Consider the following 16,324-nt stretch of genomic DNA (forward strand, 5'->3'; position numbering starts at 1 on the left):
CAGACGTGCCGCATGAAGTGAACACCCCGCCGTTCTAAACTAGTGCGTAGCTTGTCAGACTGCAATAGGAGGTCTTGATGAAAAATAATACCATGGACCACGTTTAGGCTTTTATGAGCAGTGACTGAAATGGGAATATCTTCCAGCTTGTCACCTGCGAGTGGCACCCATGACTGGGCTAAGGATGCTGTCTTAATCAGGACTGACCCATTTCTCATTTTGAACAGCACCACCACCTCCCCAAACGTATCCTCCATGTGTTAACACAAAGTAGACCTTGTACCCAGAAAGGAGTACCAAGGAGTACCCTTCGGTTCTGCTGCGAACTAAATATTGAGGGAGTATGGCTCTCTTGATTCTGTAGCCTTGTGTACCTCTCCTCCCACAGTGTGGTTACGGAGGGGAACAACTTGGGGTCATACTTCTCAGCAATGAACTCTAGCCTTCCTTTCTTACACTCTGCTAGGGCCATTCAGCCATCAGCAAAAGACAACTTGGCCCATTTCATTGCGGGTCATCTCCGGCCAGGGGCTCTCCTCACATGCGCCACCCAGCCACAAAAAGATGGCTTCTACTCCTTAGCATACATGGGGAGTTTGGAGCTCGAGCATGAGCAGTGCAATCCTTGTGTTGTCAGGGGGCTACAACCAAGGGGGTACATGACTCCTCCATGATGGACTGGCTACCACACTGGATACTGGATGCAGAAGATGACAGTGGATACCTGATGTAGAACACGCATCCCGTATGGTGTCCTCACCTAAATAGCTGGATGATGGGTGCAGTTGCAGACCCATGACCATATTAGGTGCAGAAGGTCTCAGCATACCGTGGATACATGGTGCACCATGTAAGGTGTCCTTTCCCAAATGGCCCACACTTCTGTAGAATTTACAAACCTGGAGATAAAACTCTACGAAGAGACCATAACTGATGAGGCTTAAAAGTAGATGCACAGGTCGCACCAGTGTTTAAGAAGGGTAGTAGGAGTAATCCATCGAACTACAGACCTATATCATTGACGTCTGTTTGCAGTAGGGTTTTGGAGCATATACTGTATTCAAACATGAATCACCTTGAAGGGAACAATCTATTGATACATAATCAGCATGGTTTCAGAAAACATCGTTCTTGTGCAACGCAGCTAGCTCTTTATTCGCACCAAGTAATGGCCGCTATCGACAGGGGATCTCAAGTTGAATCCGTATTTCTAGATTTCCAGAAAGCTTTTGAAACCGTTCCTCACAAGCAACTTCTAATCAAGCTGCGGGCCTACGGGGTATCGTCTGAGTTGTGCGACTGGATTCGTGATTTCCTGTCAGGAAGGTCGCAGTTCATAGTAGTAGACGGCAAATCATCGAGTAAAACTGAAGTGATATCAGGTGTTCCCCAGGGAAGCGTCCTGGGATCTCTGCTGTTCCTGATCTATATACATGACCTGGGTGACAATCTGAGCAGTTATCTTAGGTTGTTCGCAGATGATGCTGCAATTTACCGTCTAGTAAGGTGATCCGAAGACCAGTATCAGTTGCAAGGCGATTTAGAAAAGATTGCTGTATGGTGTGGCCGGTGGCAGTTGACGCTAAATAATGAAAAGTGTGAGGTGATCCACATGAGTTCCAAAAGAAATCCGTTGGAATTCAATTACTCAATAAATAGTACAATTCTGAAGGCTGTCAATTCATCTAAGTACCTGGGCGTTAAAATTACAAACAACTTCAGTTGGAAAGACCACATACATAATATTGTGGGGAAAGCGATCCAAAGGTTGCGTTTCATTGGCAGGACACTTAGAAGATGCAACAAGTCCACTAAAGAGACAGCTTACACTACACTCGTTCGTCCTCTGTTAGAATATTGCTACGCAGTGTAGGATCCTTACCAGGTGGGATTGACGGGGGACATCAAAAGGGTACAAAAAAGGTCAGCTCGTTTGTATTATCACGTAATAGGGGAGAGAGTGTGGCAGATAAGATACGCGAGTTGGGATGGAAGTCATTAAAGCAAAGACGTTTTTCGTCGCGGCGAGATCTATTTATGAAATTTCAGTCACCAACTTTCTCTTCCGAATGAGAAAATATTTTGTTGAGCCCAACCTATATAGGTAGGAATGATCATCAAAATAAAATAAGAGAAATCAGAGCTCAAACAGAAAGGTTTAGGTGTTCGTTTTACCCGCACGCTGTTCGGGAGTGGAATGGTAGAGAGATAGTATGATTGTGGTTCCATGAACCCTCTGCCAAGCACTTGAATGTGAATTGCAGAGTGATCATGTAGATGTAGACCTCATATGACAGGCAGGAATACCTTGGGTCTATTCTAACCTCTAGTGGAGGATGGAAAAGCATAGTTTGAACAGCACCAAGGAGGGGGGGGGGGGGGGGGAGGGGGGGGGGGAGAAGAAGAAGAAGCTATCCATTATTTAGGGTCAATTGCCACTTCTTGCACCATACAGACATCTTACCTAAATAATTTTGTATGTGGTTTTGATCCTCTGATGATTTACTAGGCAGTAAATGACAGAATCATCTGCAAACAATCTAGGAGGGCTGCACAGGTTGCATCTTAAAGCATTCATATGGGATTAAGCATATAGCACTTCCTTGGGGAACATCTCTGTCACTTCTGTTTTACTCTATGACTTTCTGTCAATTATTTTGAACTGTGACCTTTCTGACAGAAAATTGTTAAATCCAGTCACACAACTGACAATGGAATCATGTCAAAATCTGACTGGTAATTTCTATACAAGGAGGATACACTGAAAGAAACACAATGTCAAAATTTAGCTGGTAAGGCAACACTACAAGTACTCTTTTTTCCCTCAATGTTGAAAATTACCAATTTTGTAGCTTGCCATGTAGCTGCAGACTTCTACACCCCTGCAATAGCTATAACAGATAGTGCACATGCTACTGGGCAGGTACATAAACCTCACTGTAGGCACATCAGTAAACAGATAACATCACACAACGCGACCGTAATTTTGTAAAGTGAATTTCATTTTCAGTTGACAGCTTCTCTCACAATTGTTCACATTTACTATCATTCAAATTTGCAACACATTTAATATCCATAATTAGCAACTGCCTTTGCATTATCCTCAAGTGTTCAGGATGGAGATAAAACTGAAGTAATCTTATTTGTATTTTCTTTGTATATGCTTGCCATTAGCTTTTTGCGCTTATTCTAAAGTTTCACAGTACGGTGGTATCCAAATAATGCTTTTAACCTCGTGAAGATTAAATATAAAGAACGTGGTATGCATGACCTGAGGTTTTCCCGGCATACAGAAAACTTTAAAATTTCTCGGGTATTCAGCCAGGTAGCATCGTCCAAAAGGCACAATATTTTGGCAAGCTGACTTCTTGCTATCTTCAGGCATTCTTGGAGTCTGATCTCTGATGGATGGATTTTATATCATCTCCACCCCTCTCCGGCAGCCTCCGTATGGGCACTTCCGAGCGGTGCGCGGCCAGTGGTAGGGGAAAAGCGGTGCCCCATGACAGATCATGGGCCGCAGTCCTTCCGCAGTCACAATTGCTTCCATAACACTGCTGTTGGGTGATAATGCTTCTTTTTCTTCTTCTTCAGGTGTTCTGACAGGAGCAGATTTCCGTGTACACTGTCGTCGTGTTTTTATCATACTCAAAGCTGGATCCCAGGCCTTGCTTAACTGGAAATTGCTGTCTTTATTTATTAGTTCGTAATGCAGCTGGCTCTCCACTGCCTCCTTGAGGCTACAGTCGAGGAAGGTGTTCGATTGCTGTAACACCTTTGTGCCATCGAAGTTCATGTCATTTCCATGTGAGATGCAGTGCTCTGCCACGACAGACTTGGTCGGCTGTGTGTTGTCTGCATGGCGTTTATGTTCACTACATCTCTCCTCTACCTTCCAGATAGTCTGGCCTACATGCATTTTCCCGAACTGGCAAGGGATGCTGTAAACTCCCGGTTCCCGGAGTCCTAAGTCGTCCTTGACTGATCCTTATAATGTTATCATTTTGGATGGAGGGCGAAACACTCACTTGACATTGTGTTTTCTGAGTATCCTGCTAATGTGTTCGCAACATATGGTGTAATCGCAGTCGCAACTGATTTTTCTTCATCCTGTGGTCATAGCTTCTATGGTCTTAAGGTGCGCTTTATCCGCCGGAACTATTCATGCGGAATATGACCTGCACATGCTGCAATTCAGCTGCTAGGCTGTCACAGTTCGAGATTTTGCGTGCTCTGTGCACCAGTGTGATCAGAACACCCTCTCGCTGTGAAGGAGCACGACAGCTGGAGGCATGCAAATCTGTATGTGTCGGCTTATGACAGATGCTGTGTCTTAGTGTGCCATCTGGTCTTCGCTTTATGAGCACATCCAGAGATGACGAGTGACCTTCGCAAAAGGCAGTATGATTTGGTCCTCTCGGCATCTCGGTAGAAAGACAAGGGAGGCCAGAAGGCACTCCGCTTGTCCAGCTTGTTGATTTTGTTGTGCATCTCCTCCCCATAGATGTACTTGATGTGTGATCTGAGTTGCTTCACTAGACCAAGACTACCTAACTTCTAAGTTATTTGTGTTGGCAGCAGCTCTTAATTCAAACTCTGGCTAGCTTATTTCATCTTGTTTGGAGAAAAGAGTTTGGAAAACCTTATTTTGTAACTCCTATTTATTGTAACTGTTGTTAAAGCATTACCATTGCTATCACACAGTGAAGGTATTTATTGTGTCTTGCCACTATTATACTTTACTTATGACTAAAATGTCTAGATTTTCCACCACATTTCAAGAGAGTTTGATAGTGGAAACTATTAAAAACATCTCACATTGAAATCCATGTTATATTGAGAGCTCCAGTAAAACTTCTCCAATGTAGAGGATTTTGCACTCTAGGCATGATTCTTCATTGCTTCTGCAACAGTGTTCTGACCTGTTTTGCATATCATGGGGAATCAGCTCCACCTCATAATTTATTTGGTATAAATATCTCAGCTTAGATAGTTCTGCTTTTCGAAATAGGTATATTTTTTGCATTTAATTTTGGTGGGTTTTAGATGCAATGTTATTCCGTCTCACTACAACAACATTGTGGTCACTAATTCTTGTATCTGTCATGATGTTCCCTATTTGCTCAGGATTATCCATATATATTCACAATGTTGATAACGGCTGTGATTTGGGGTCTGAGTGGGGTACTGTGAAGTGGGGGGTGGAGGTGGGGGGGTGGGAGGGGTGGGGGATTGGGGGGGGGGGGGCAGGGATCAGTGTTGGGGCCACTCCTGTTCCTTATTTATATAAATGATATGCCCTCTAGCATTACGGGTAACTCTAAAATATTTCTGTTTGTGAAGGATGTTGTGTGCAACATTAGCTCGGTTTCAAATAGTGCAGCACATGACTAAGTTCACGGCTTGCAGAAAATAAACTAACGCTAAATCACAGTAAGACTCTTCAACAAAACCTGAAATTTTAATTTCACAGAATGGAAATGTGATTAGTGAAACTGAACAGTTCAAATTTCTAGGTGTTCAGATACATAGTAAGCTGTCGTGGAAAGCCCATGTTCAGGATCTTGTTCAAAGACTTAATACTGCCATTTGTACTATTCGAACGAGATCAGAAGAGTGTGATCGTCCGACACGAAAATTAGTCTACGTTGCTTATTTTCATTCGCTTGTGTTATATGGTATTATATTTTTGGGTAACTCTTCCCATTCTAAAAGGACATTTTTGGCTCAGAAACACACAGTTCCGGCAATAAGTGGTGTAAGTTCACAAACCTCTTGTCAACCGCTGTCCAGTAGTCTGGGTATTTTGACAATGACCCCCCCCCCCCCCCCCCCCCTCTCTCTCTCTCTCTCTCTCTCTCTCTCTCTCTCTCTCTCTCTCTCTCTCTCTCTCTCTCTCTCTCTCTGGTTATAATAGAGGGAAACATTCCACGTAGGAAAAATATATCTAAAAACAAAGATGATGTGACTTACCAAATGAAAGTGCTCGCAGGTCGACAGACACACAAACAAACACAAACATACACACAAAATTCAAGCTTTCGCAACAAACTGTTGCCTCATCAGGAAAGAACGAAGGAGAGGGGAAGACGAAAGGATGTGGGTTTTAAGGGAGAGGGTAAGGAGTCATTCCAGTCCCGGGAGCGGAAAGACTTACCTTAGGGCGAAAAAAGGATGGGTACACACTCGCACACACACACATATCCATCCACACATATACAGACACAAGCAGACATATTTAAAGACAAAGAGTTTGGGCAGAGATGTCAGTCGAGGCAGAAGTGCAGGGGCAAAGATGTTGTTGAATGACAGGTGAGGTATGAGTGGCGGCAACTTGAAATTAGCGGAGATTGAGGCCTGATGGATAACGGGAAGAGAGGATATATTGAAGAGCAAGTTCCCATCTCCGGAGTTCGGATAGGTTGGTGTTAGTGGGAAGTATCCAGATAACCCAGACGGTGTAACACTGTGCCAAGATGTGCTGGCCGTGCACCAAGGCATGTTTAGCCACAGGGTGATCCTCATTACCAACAAACACTGTCTGCCTGTGTCCATTCATGCGAATGGACAGTTTGTTGCTGGTCATTCCCACATAGAATGCGTCACAGTGTAGGTAGGTCAGTTGGTAGATCACGTGGGTGCTTTCACACGTGGCTCTGCCTTTGATCGTGTACACCTTCCGGGTTACAGGACTGGAGTAGGTGGTGGTGGGAGGGTGCATGGGACAGGTTTTACACCGGGGGCGGTTACAAGGGTAGGAGCCAGAGGGTAGGGAAGGTGGTTTGGGGATTTCATAGGGATGAACTAAGAGGTTACGAAGGTTAGGTGGACGGCGGAAAGACACTCTTGGTGGAGTGGGGAGGATTTCATGAAGGATGGATCTCATTTCAGGGCAGGATTTGAGGAAGTCGTATCCCTGCTGGAGAGCCACATTCAGAATCTGATCCAGTCCCGGAAAGTATCCTGTCACAAAAGGGGCACTTTTGGGGTTCTTCTGTGGGAGGTTCTGGGTTTGAGAGGATGAGGAAGTGGCTCTGGTTATTTGCTTCTGTACCAGGTCGGGAGGGTAGTTGCGGGATGCGAAAGCTGTTGTCAGGTTGTTGGTGTAATGCTTCAGGGATTCCGGGCTGGAGCAGATTCGTTTGCCAAGAAGACCTAGGCTGTAGGGAAGGGACCGTTTGATGTGGAATGGGTGGCAGCTGTCGTAATGGAGGTACTGTTGCTTGTTGGTGGGTTTGATGTGGACGGACGTGTGAAGCTGGCCATTGGACAGGTGGAGGTCAACGTCAAGCAAAGTGGCATGGGATTTGGAGTAGGACCAGGTGAATCTGATGGAACCAAAGGAGTTGAGGTTGGAGAGGAAATTCTGGAGTAGTTCTTCACTGTGAGTCCAGATCATGAAGATGTCATCAATAAATCTGTACCAAACTTTGGGTTGGCAGGCCTGGGTAACCAAGAAGGCTTCCTCTAAGCAACCCATGAATAGGTTGGCGTACGAAGGGGCCATCCTGGTACCCATGGCTGTTCCCTTTAATTGTTGGTATGTCTGGCACTCAAAAGTGAAGAAGTTGTGGGTCAGGATGAAGCCGGCTAAGGTAATGAGGAAAGAGGTTTTAGGTAGGGTGGCAGGTGATCGGTGTGAAAGGAAGTGCTCCATCGCAGCGAGGCCCTGGATGTGCGGGATATTTGTGTATAAGGAAGTGGCAACAATAGTTACAAGGATGGTTTCTGGGGGTAACGGATTGGGTAAGGATTCCAGGCGTTCGAGAAAGTGGTTGGTGTCTTTGATGAAGGATGGGAGACTGCATGTAATGGGTTGAAGGTGTTGATCTACGGAGGCAGAGATACGTTCTGTGGGGGCTTGGTAACCAGCTACAATGGGGCGGCCGGGATGATTGGGTTTGTGAATTTTAGGAAGAAGGTAGAAGGTAGGTGTGCGGGGTGTCTGTGGGGTCAGGAGGTTGATGGAGTCAGGTGGAAGGTTTTGTAGGGGGCCTAAGGTTCTGAGGATTCCTTGAAGCTCCGCCTGGACATCAGGAATGGGATTACCTTGGCAAACTTTGCATGTGGTGTTGTCTGAAAGCTGACGCAGTCCCTCAGCCACATACTCCCGACGATCAAGTACCACAGTCGTGGAACCCTTGTCCGCCGGAAGAATGACGATGGACCGGTCAGCCTTCAGATCACGGATAGCCTGGGCTTCAGCAGTGGTGATGTTGGGAGTAGGATTAAGGTTTTTTAAGAAGGATTGAGAGGCAAGGCTGGAAGTCAGAAATTCCTGGAAGGTTTGGAGAGGGTGATTTTGAGGAAGAGGAGGTGGGTCCCGCTGTGACGGAGGACGGAACTGTTCCAGGCAGGGTTCAATTTGGATAGTGTCTTGGGGAGTTGGATCATTAGGGGTAGGATTAGGATCATTTTTCTTCGTGGCAAAGTGATACTTCCAGCAGAGAGTACGAGTGTAGGACAGTAAATCTTTGACGAGGGCTGGTTGGTTGAATCTGGGAGTGGGGCTGAAGGTGAGGCCTTTGGATAGGACAGAGGTTTGGAGGAAAGGTTAACTACTGAATTAGGGTGTTGTGGTGCCAGATTGTGTTGCTTGGAATTTTGAGGTTTGGAGGGAGTGGAGCTGGAAGTGGGAGACTGAGTGTGTATGTTTGTGTGTCTGTCGACCTGCCAGCCCTTTCATTTGGTAAGTCACATCAACTTTATATATATATATCTCTAAAACTTACCAAACAAAAGCGCTGGCAGGTCGATAGACACACAAACAAACACAAACATACACACAAAATTCTAGCTTTCGCAACCAATGGTTGCCTCGTCAGGAAAGAGGGAAGGAGAAGGAAAGACAAAAGGATATGGGTTTTAAGGGAGAGGGTAAGGAGTCATTCCAATCCCGGGAGCGGAAAGACTTACCTTAGGGGGAAAAAAGGACAGGTATACACTCGCACACACACACATATCCATCCACACATACACAGACACTAGCAGACATTTGTAAAGGCAAAGAGTTTGGGCAGAGATGTCAGTCGGGGCGGATGTACAGAGGCAAAGATGAAGTTGAAAGACAGGTGGGGTATGAGCGGCGGCAAATTGAAATTAGAAATTAGCGGAGATTGAGGCCTGGCGGATAGCGAGAAGAAAGGATATGCTGAAGGGCAAGTTCCCATCTCCGGAGTTCTTTCTTTTTAGATATATTTTTCCCACGTGGAATGTTTCCCTCTACATTTCTTGTTAGCAATATTAGCTTATTTCAAAGAATAAGCAGCTTTCACTCGGTTAATATCGGCAGAAATTAAACCTGCATTTGAATCGGACTTCCTTAACTCTTGTGCAAAAAGGTGTGCACTATATTGCTGAATCCATTTTCAGTAAGCTACCACTCGAATTCAAAAACCTTAGCAGTAATCCACGCGCTTTCAAATCGGAACTGAAGAGTTTCCTTGAAAAATTAAGCTGATTATTATTGTATTGTTGATTGCGCTTACTTAATCTTATGGACTGACTCTTTTCAGGTGCATAAACATTTTATTTTTATCTGTTATTACTTTTATGTTGTAATTTCATGTACTGACACGTTCCATGACCTTGGAGATTTGCTCCTCAATTTGGTCCTACGGAACTTGACGAGTAAATAAAAATAAATAAAGGCTGGGAACGACCTGTGTCCTATTGTCAGTAACATAGGCACACCAACATACTTGCTGGCCAAATATTTAATGTCAGTATTATGCCCTTACGTCAGTAAATGTCAGCACCACATCACGAACTCTGTACATTTCATTCAACAGGTGCAAGAACGACATCTCCATGACCAGGACCTTATGGTGGGCTTTAATATGGTATCCCTCTTCACCAGAGTGCCCCATGCTGATTTCCTGAAGTTGATGAGACAGAAATTCAACCTAACAACGACTAATCTCTTCGAATTTGTCCTCACGTCAACAATTATCTCTGTTCAGTGGTGACTATTTTGAACAAACTAATGGTGTCGCCATGGGAGGCCCTCTGTCATCACTTGTAGCAAACTTGTTTGTGGAGGATTGCGAAGAGAAAGCTCTGGAAACAGCTGCACTGAAGCCTACATGGTTTTTCAGATATTTTGATGTCACATTGGTAGTGTGGCCACATAGGAATGAAAGACTTGAGGAGTTCCTCTAACATCTAAACACACTGCACCCCAGTATCAAATTCACCATGGAGTCAATCGCAGAATGGACGGGACTTTAGGACAATGTGTGTACAGGAAAGCCACCCACACTGATTGGTATCTACAGGCTGCCAGTTAGTGCCATTCTTCACAGCGTGATGGTATGCTATGTACACTGGTACACAGGGCCTGTGCAATATTGGACAAAGGAAGCCTATCAAGACAGCTTAACGGCATTAAGCATGTTTTCAAGAAGGATGGATACAACGAGAGACAAATTCAATGCGCTTTCAGGCAGAAAGTACAAGCCCTGTAGACATAAAACAATGATGAACAGAAAATAATAGCATATCTGTCTTACATCAGCAAAGTTTCTTACAAAATTGGCACAATCCTGGACTGATGTAACTTTAAATTTGTTTTCTGTTCGCGTCCGGGAAAGTGTGTGTATTAGGCACGGTGAAATGACTGTGCTCCATAAACCAGGTGTTTACCACATGCCGTGTAAATGCGGTAAGGTGTATATCTGGTAGACTGTAGGGACAATCTAAGATAGATGCAAGGAACACAGAAGAGACAATGAACTTACACAAACAACAATATCTGGGGTTCCATAACACTGCATGGCTACAGGGGACTCCATGAAGTATGAAGAAACTGAAGTGCTAAGACAGACCTTGTCATTTTGGGACTGTGTTCTGAAGGAGGCTATTGAAATACAAGTGGCTGTTGGGCTGATGAGCAGGGACACTGGGTTCACCCTCTACAGAGCTTGGGATCCAGCACTCAGCGAACTAAAATTACAGTGTTGGCCGAGGGTGACTTGCATGTCAGATGGATCAGAGTTTACATCTAGCATCCAGTGGCCCATTCCCCCACCACTCCAATTGTCATGGCATGTGACTGCCAGTAAAGGAATGGGTGGGGAAGGAAGACATCAAAGCAATTCAAAGGCATGCTGCTAGATTTGTTACTAATAGGTATTATCAACACGCACTTCTTTTCGCAAAATGCTATTAATAAAGTTTAGAGAATTGGCATTTGAAGCCGACTGCTGAATGATCCTACTGCCACCCATGTACTTTTCGCATAAGGACCATGAAGACAAGGTACGCGAAATTACAACTTATATGGGCCGTTGTTTTTCCCCCTCACAATTTGTGAGTGCAGCAGGAAAGGCAATGAACACCAGCAGTACAAGGTACTCCCTGCCATCCCCCATACAGTGGCTTGTGGAGTATGTAAATAGATGTAGATATCATGTATGATGTGACAGTGAAGGGGGTGGGGGGAGGGGAGTGTTTACATCTACATCATCAATAGGTGATTGCCACTCTCAGCCGAGTTCTCAGAGTATTCATGTAACACTTACATGAATAAAGGTTTATATGAATAAATTCTGGAAAACGCGATAAAAAAACACTAACAACTTATAAAAAAAAAGGATATTTAAATATATAAAATTTGTCTGTTCATCACGATTATTTCACTGTATGCTCTATTCGGGATAGCAGGATAAATTGCTTCTCACCATACAGAGGAGACATCGAGTCGCAGACACAAACAATACAAAGACTGCTATATAATAAAGTTTTCAACCAAAAGGCCATCTTCTGAATGGGAAAAACCTCTCTCTCTCTCTCTCTCTCTCACACACACACACACACACACACACACACACACACACACACACACACACACACACACACACACACACACACTTTCCCAGAAGTCCATGTCACACACGTGACAACTGTGGTTTAAATGTATAGTAGTCTTCTCACTGAGCCTGTCTGCAACTCAACATCTCCTGAATATGGTAGGGAGTAATCTATCCCTTTTCATAAAGTTATCCCAGCGTGGACTTTCCACTGTCAAATACCCTACCTTCTGCGGACCTAACCACCGCAGTCTTCAGTTCAATTAACATCCGTCTCACCATACCCTTATTAATGTTTGCTGTTGCTGGTGTACATACAATGTTCTTACTCACTCACAAACAAATGAGTTACAAAATAGATAAAATTATGATAAAGTATTCTTTCCGCTGCTTATTGTAGGAAATTAGTCGCTCAAACACAGCAGATGTTCCCGCGGCGGTTATTAGTTCTAAACTGTGAGAAAAACAATTTGCTTGATGATTATTTAACAGATTACAGTAAATGGAACAAGCTACTTGTCATTTGTACCACAGACATTGCAATATGTTGGCTTATTAATGAACACCTTTTGTTCTTATGTTATATGCCATGCTAGCATTCCTTTGGGTGTTGTAGTATTTGTAACAAATTGCAATCTTATTCAGTAATTATACTTTGTTGGATTCTGAGGCTGGCAACGTACAGTTTCAGATATCGTCCCAATAGCAAAGTTGATCAAGCTGCAGGCCTGCTGCCTAGATCTTTATATTAGCTTACCATCAAGTACCAAATGCTGTTAAACTGACCACGAACTTTAACAAGGGTGAAACAGTTCTGCTGGAAAACCCTGAACATTGTATTTTGGGTCAAAACAAGTGCAGGAAGAGAGGTTCTATTAATCATCTTTAGTTTGAATACACAACAAATAATGGTACCCTTTGAGGAAATGGCAATAATGGATATAACAAGTTGCAGAGACCATCTAAGAAGCCATGGGAAGCGCAAATTGCAAACAGTTACAGATTGTGATCAATATCAAAATTTCTGAAAATGGCAGACAGTTTAAAAACCATTCTTAGTTATGGTGCTTTAGCAGAAGTTAACACATTCTTTAGAACTGATCATGGGTCTCTGGTTTTCAGCTCAGGGATGCATTAAGGGGAGTTAGAACAGGAAGGAAAAAAAAAAAAATCACGTTTTCGGATTTTTATCTCATTACTAAATTTGCAATTTTCCAAATAAAATGATTATATATATGGTCTCAGCTCTCTGAGACTGCAGACATGGGTGCAAGTTTTGTGTGTGTGTGTGTGTGTGTGTGTGTGTGTGTGTGTGTGTGTGTGTGTGTGTGTGCGCGTGCGCGCGTACACGTACTGCTGACAAAGATGATGTGACTTACCAAACGAAAGCGCTGGCAGGTTGATAGACACACAAACAAACACAAACATACACACCAAATTCAAGCTTTCGCAACCAACGGTTGCTTCATCAAGAAAGAGGGAAGGAGAGGGAAAGACGAAAGGATGTGGGTTTTAAGGGAGAGGGTAAGGAGTCATTCCAATCCCGGGAGCGGAAAGACTTACCACCCTTGGGCAAATTCTTTGCGTTTACAAATGTCTGCTTGTGACTGTGTAGGTGCGGATGGATGTGTGTGTGTGTGTGTGTGTGTGTGTGTGTGTGTGTGTGTGTGTGTGTGTGTGTGTGGGCGCGCGCGCGCGCGCTCGCGTGCGAGTGTACACCTGTCCTTTTTCCCCCTATGGTAAGTCTTCCACTCCCGAGATTGGAATGACTCCTTACCCTCTCCCTTAAAACCCACAGTCTTTCATCTTTCCCTCTCCTTCCCTCTTTCCTGATGAAGCAACCATTGGTTGCGAAAGCTTGAATTTTCTGTTAATGTTTGTGTATGTATCAACCTGCCAGTGCTTTTGTTTGGTAAGTCACATCATATTTATTTTTTTTATATAGAAGGCTGAGGATTGCTGTGTTATCAATGTTATCTACAGAAGAGGATAGGCGCCAGGTTGAGGAAGTTGAAAAAGTTAAAGTTAGAGAGACAAGGAACTTTCTGATGGTAAAACCATAAAAGGCATGCTGGCAGACAAAATGATTGATGAACTACAGCACTGTTATGGGATGGCCATTAGAAATAACATTGAGGATTTGTTGAAAATGAAGCAGGCAGTATGGGCAACCTTCTTCCACAGACTGTCAACTGATGAAGGCCTCCTGGACGTGATTCATGGTGCAATTACTGCAATGCCCAGTACTCAAAACAGTTCATACAGCCATAAAGATTCCATCCCAGCAGCAGTCATGGATATCATAAAATCTATTTAGAGACCTGGCAAATCCTGAATTACTGAAGAAGTGTCTGCATGGTCAGACTCAAAATCCCAGTGAGTCGTTCAATAATCTTATATGGACTCGCATACCAAAAAATGTTTTAGTTGGAATGGAGAAACTGAAGTGGGAGGTCAGTGATGCTGTTATTGCTTTTAATGATGGCAACATTGGTAGGGTGAAAGTGCTACAGCATATGGGAATTAATCCTGGAGCAAACTGCATCAGATAACTTTAACGGATGGCCAAAGTTCACACTGATGAGCCAGAGTGTGCAGCACAGCTGGCCACTAATGAGTCCAGAAAGAAGAAAAAACTTTAAAAAAGATCAAGAGGATGATACAAAGCATGGTGCAGGGTGCTTCTGAGTGACTAAAAATAAAAAAAAAGTCATATATTAATTGAGTTACAGTCTTTTGAAACTTTAGAAGCCGTTCCTGAAAATTTATATTTTCTGTTGCATTTTTTCCTCTAAATCTCATAAAGCACTTCGAGTAGAGTACTCAGATTTTCAGGGAGTAATAACATACATATCCTGAGTCTACTGAACTAAAAGAAGATCATAATGCTGTGTCTAATTAAAATTATTTACAATAATGTACAAAAAAGTACACGAAATTTTAACCGTGTAATTAAAAAATTGTATTTCCGAAAGCAATGGCTGAAATGCGATTATTTTAGTTCAGTAGACACAGAGCACACAGTTTAATGTCCTGTAACTGTTTCATGTCAATGGCTACAGTGGTTCCTGGAATACAGGGAAGCCAAGTCACTAAAATTAACATTGTCGGGATAGGGTGGTCCAACTTCCCCTAAGCAACAAAGACAGTCACACAGAATGACAAAGACAATTTTCTACCCCATCTGTATCAACTTTGTTGCACAGGGCTCTAAAATATTTGTAAATGATCCTACTAGTTAAGACTATTACAATATTAGAGATCAACTGTCTAAACAGTCACAAGAAAGTACCAGAGTTTAAAACACTACAGACAACTTGTGGCTAGACCAGGACTTATACCTTATCAACTCTAATTTTACTGAAAAAAATAATTAGTAAGGGATATAGTTGCTGGCCAGTACGAGGCAAAATGTTTACTACTGCTGACACACACACACACACACACACACACACACACAGACAGACAGACAGACAGACAGACAGAGAGAGAGAGAGAGCGCTACAATATTTCCAAACCAGGGCAAATACTTGAGTATTCCTGCCACTGTCAAAACTTATTCTCCAGCTAATTTCACTAAACCTGCCGGAATCACTGGTTCAGTATCTTGTGTTTATTCTCTGGTTAGAGTTATTACGTGTTTGTACAACACGTTTTCTGCCCTCTTCCAAGCACAGAACTAAAGTGGCCACTAACTGGGAACTGTGAAACTGGCCCTTAGCAGTACAGAAACACAGCAAATATTTTCTCTCAAAATTTCATTCTTATTGTATGCACCGAGAAGACAGTATGTAATCTTTCTTACCTGTTATTCCTGTTAGTCGTTTATTTGCACTCAGGTAGTCTGAATCTATGGATTTCGCCAATAATTATAATAACGCTTATCATTCGCACACCCAGTGAACAACATATACAAACAGTGATTGGCATCCATCAGTTCGGGTTTATCTGGCAAAGCTCCTGTATCCCTGTCTGCTTTTGTCTGCAAGGAAGTTTTTTTTTATTTCCAGACACGACGGGAATTCTTCTGGCAGACATAACACACACACTATGCGTGTACTCAAAAATCAACCTATGATTCGTTCAGGTATCAACTTAGAATGTGTTCAAAAACCAATAGGTATGCGTTTCAAAATCATATGAACAATCGATAGACCAATGTGCGCTGGATTCTAGACGCCATGAGAAACGAGGTTTTTCTTCAAGAATATGAAACTGATGCCCCTTGAAATTGCCGCTCAGGGTACATACCCCAGTTTGCTAGGCCCTCATACTAGATCCAGGCCTGCACACATACGCACCCACCCACCTACCTACCTGCGCGCGCGCGCACACGCACACACACACACACACACACACACACACACACACACACACACACACACACACACACACACACACACAAACACACAAAACAATGATATTACCCTAGCTTTTTGAACTATTAGATCATTCCTAGGAGAAGTGATGGATAGAATTTATAGGAAACTGTGGTCACTCCGACTCTAGGATGA

At 43.4% G+C, this 16,324-nt stretch overlaps 1 protein-coding gene across 1 annotated transcript in view; it reads right to left on the minus strand.

The window, feature by feature from the left end:
- The window catches only part of LOC126481492 (chromosome-associated kinesin KIF4A), a 295,063-nt gene that overhangs the window by 131,904 nt on the left and 146,835 nt on the right, over positions 1-16,324 (minus strand). The gene's annotated exons all lie outside the window — the stretch shown is intronic.

This window comes from Schistocerca serialis, chromosome 5, assembly GCF_023864345.2.
Source record: "Schistocerca serialis cubense isolate TAMUIC-IGC-003099 chromosome 5, iqSchSeri2.2, whole genome shotgun sequence".
Taxonomy (NCBI): domain Eukaryota; kingdom Metazoa; phylum Arthropoda; class Insecta; order Orthoptera; family Acrididae; genus Schistocerca; species Schistocerca serialis.